This window comes from Eschscholzia californica, unplaced genomic scaffold (genome assembly GCF_041429995.1).
Source record: "Eschscholzia californica isolate CP2 unplaced genomic scaffold, dmEscCali1.0.p SCAF_1, whole genome shotgun sequence".
Lineage (NCBI taxonomy): Eukaryota > Viridiplantae > Streptophyta > Magnoliopsida > Ranunculales > Papaveraceae > Eschscholzia > Eschscholzia californica.
Window position 1 is genome coordinate 72,458,569 of NW_028238198.1, and position 3,691 is coordinate 72,462,259.

Genomic DNA, 3,691 nt, shown 5'->3' on the forward strand with positions numbered 1-3,691 from the left:
GAAATGATTTTTCATTAGCTTTCTAACAAGATCCACTTTCAATACTTTTTTTCGAAAAAAAAAACCCAGAAAAAAACGGCGTTTTTTTCCTTTACGTTTTTATGCAAACGTGTTTGCAACATTCTGTTATGCAAACGTGTTTGCTAAAATCTGTTATGCAAACGTGTTTGCAAAAATCTGTTATGCAAACGTGTTTGCAAAAATCTGTTATGCAAACGTGTTTGCAAAAATCTGATATGCAAACGTGTTTGCAAAAATCTGTTCTGCAAACGTGTTTGCAACAATCTGTTCTGCAAACGTGTTTGCAACAATCTGTTTTGCAAACATGTGTTTGCATAATGTAAATTGCAAACTGTGTTTGCAAAATGTAGATTGCAAACATGATTTGCAAGCTTTGCAGAATATAATTTTGAGTTGCATATCTTGCAAACTCGATTTGCAAATTGAGAATATAAACTAAGAGTATATGTCTACGAAATCTTGAGTTTGGAATTGATTTCATCATTCATAACTTCATATAAATGAATTTGAATTATCGGCCGATAGCTAGTTGATAGAAAAGTAAGGCCACTATTACCTTTTTATATTAAAAAGTATGAATATACGGGAACAATTTATGTTTCACATTTTGAGAAGAAAACTTAGACATTTTTGTTGAACAAATACTAGATTATGGGTGTCAAGTAAATAGCAAACCTCCGCCTTATTGAGTATGACATATAACACATTGAGAATGTGAAGATCGAAAAAATCCTAGAGACAAGTTCAAGATTCTTTTAGGTATTGTTATAGTTCATTTCGAATCCACAATTAGGACTTAGGAGATAAATATAAAAAAGTGGTAAAGAATCAAATGATGCATTTGGATAATTGTTTTGTACTGAATATACCATCCATAGGCGCTTCGATCTGAAAGGGTCATCACATGGACGTACAACAGATAAGCCTGACGCGGAAATTGATGCTAATACAACCCTTAAGGACCTCGATCTTAACTTTATATTTCGATTACAGAGAGCATGGTTTCAAGAGCTTCAAAGGCAAGTCGATAGGGACTGTGAGCTTCTTGAGCAGGAAAGAATTATGGATTATAGTCTGTTGGTGGGTGTTCATTTTAGGGAAGCATCCAATAATAGGGATATACCTATGACTGATGGCCGTACTTCTGCTGTCGGAACACCAAAGGGCTCTGAGAGTGAAGCTGTTCGTCTTTCTCGAGTGGACATGGATCAACTTCTTTTTGATCCCACAAGGTGGGCAACTATTAGATTGGGTATAAATATGCCAGCAAGAGTAGAACAGACTATAAGAAGAAACGATGAAACTCAATTGATTGGAGAACCAACAGGAGAGTGTTACGAAGTGGTATTATTCTTCGGCATCATAGATATACTTCAAGATTACGACATAAGCAAGAAACTAGAACATGCTTACAAGTCTTTCCAATATGATCCTACTTCAATCTCAGCCGTCGATCCGAAGCAATATTCAAAACGCTTTCGTGATTTCATTTACAAAGTTTTTACAGAAGACACGTAAAGAGTCAGTCCGCATTTTGTTTCTCTATCTAGATAACTCAGTGCATCCATTACCAGCTTGTAGAGCCAAGAATCGCCTCTACGAGTCTGGAAGAAGTGGGTTTGCAGTTTGCTGAAAGCATTGGTTCGTGATGCAAATGAGCTTTGACAGAACAAGCTATGGCTTCCGAAGTTGAACGCGGAAACTCTCTGTTTCTCTTTATCTCTCTCATTATATATAATTTATGAATATATAACCCGATTACCATTAACCACTCAAGTGCATTTGATTTGTAAATGAATTTACCTTGGGGTAAATCTGTATCAAAATCTATTCTTTTTGTACCCAATATTCCTGTTAATTGTTATTTACAAAAAAAAAAAATAATAATACATTTCAAATCGAGTTCTATAACAAAACAATGGTTCACATATGAGAATCCAAATTAACAAAACCTAGAAACACTAGCAGGAACAACAAACCCATGGTATAAATTGGTAGTAATCTTTTAAGTTCTAATGATTCAGTAAAGAAACTAGGGGTTAATGAGGAACCAATTGGTTAGAAGAAGAAATATGTGATATCATACTGAGATCAGATCTAGTAGTTGTAGGAAATGAGTGTCTAACAGCATTCAATTGAATTCCAGCACAAATGAGTCTTGTACAGAAAACATCGTACTAACAACAAATCCAATTACTGGCATCACCAATTACACTTTAATTTCTTAATATGATTCGAACCTCTTAACAAAAAAAAAAAAACAAATCCAATTACTGGCATCACCAAGTTAAATCCCTGAAGTAATCATCTTTCTCTTTCTTCTTCCACCAATTAAATCAAATACTCAGAAAAGAAAAACTCAAATCCACCTCACAATCACATTCTCCCACACTCTATCAATCTTCCTTCTTCAAACCCTAATTCCAAAAACCCTAGAACTATAAAACTAAATCAATCCTATACAATTAAATAAAATCTCCACCATTCAAACTCACCCAAACAATCAGATGTACTAGTAGTACTGACAGTAACAGCAGAATAAATCTGTTATAGGGAAAACCCATCTACACAATCTTTGGGGAGATGAAATTACTCAAGATTTGAACTCTAAACCGTTCGAAAAATGATCCCCATTTCTTAAATCATGATGTGTAATTTATCGGTGCGTGATAATCGGAATCGTTAGAGTATAAGGAGACATGAAGGAAATACTAAAAGATGGGATTTGGGGGAAAACTCGAGATTGGGGAAATCGAACACATAGCAGGAAAGGTTCGCGAAGAATCAAAAAGAAGCGTCGAAGTAAAACCAACAGATCGTTCAAGCAAAGGTGATGATGGAAAACATGAACTCATAGCAGAAGGAAGAAGAAGAACCATCGAGAAGAAGAACAAAAAAAATTCTCAGAAATTCGTGGGTTTTGTGAGAGAAAGGAATTTTAATGTATGAGGGTATTTTGGGAACCAAAATATTAGGAAGTGACCTGATTGATAATTTCTGATATTATTTTAAACTTTATGAGTTAATACTCATGATATTTTGACCACTCTTAGTTAATAGTAAAAAGTGTAGGCTTTTCTAGTTATTATGAAATTTTTTACTACCTAAATAGTCATTTTCTACTCTTGCAAATTACGAAAATACTTATGTAGTTGAAGACTATAAAAATTGAGGGATCTTTTTTTGTCAGTCAAAAAAATTTAGAGAGACCTCTGACCAAAATTTTACCCTCGTGTCATTCTCTTATAAGGACTAAAAGACATACTTGAGAAGGCTTGAGTCCTTTCCAATAATTTTCCCTGAATGTATGGAGTTAGAATCTAGAAAGATATATTGGTTATGGTGGAAGTTTTGACAACAAACAACCAAAATTCTCTCACATTCAAAGTTGTTGCTTGTCGTTTTAGAAGTGTGTTTGGATTCTTTCTTCTTTTACAAAAAGGTCCAAAAGTTGGATGTGAATTTTCTTCTCCTTTTAGTTTGTTCCTTCTCCACCTACAACTAAAGATTGAAATCTCACTTTCCTTTGGCTCTTTCTTTTCGAAAATATTTAATTTTGTTATACAAAATTGATGCGACCCGATGATTCTATGTGTGTGGTTATACAAATTAGAGTTATTTCTCTAATAGTCCTAACTTTTGGTCAATTTACATTTCAGTCTTCAATCTT

At 34.0% G+C, this 3,691-nt stretch overlaps 1 pseudogene; it reads left to right on the forward strand.

Moving 5' to 3' along the window:
• The first annotated feature begins 876 nt into the window (after window positions 1–876).
• LOC147568920 (phosphatidylinositol 4-phosphate 5-kinase 4 pseudogene) lies at window positions 877–1,915 on the forward strand (annotated as a pseudogene).
• The last annotated feature ends 1,776 nt before the right edge of the window (window positions 1,916–3,691 follow it).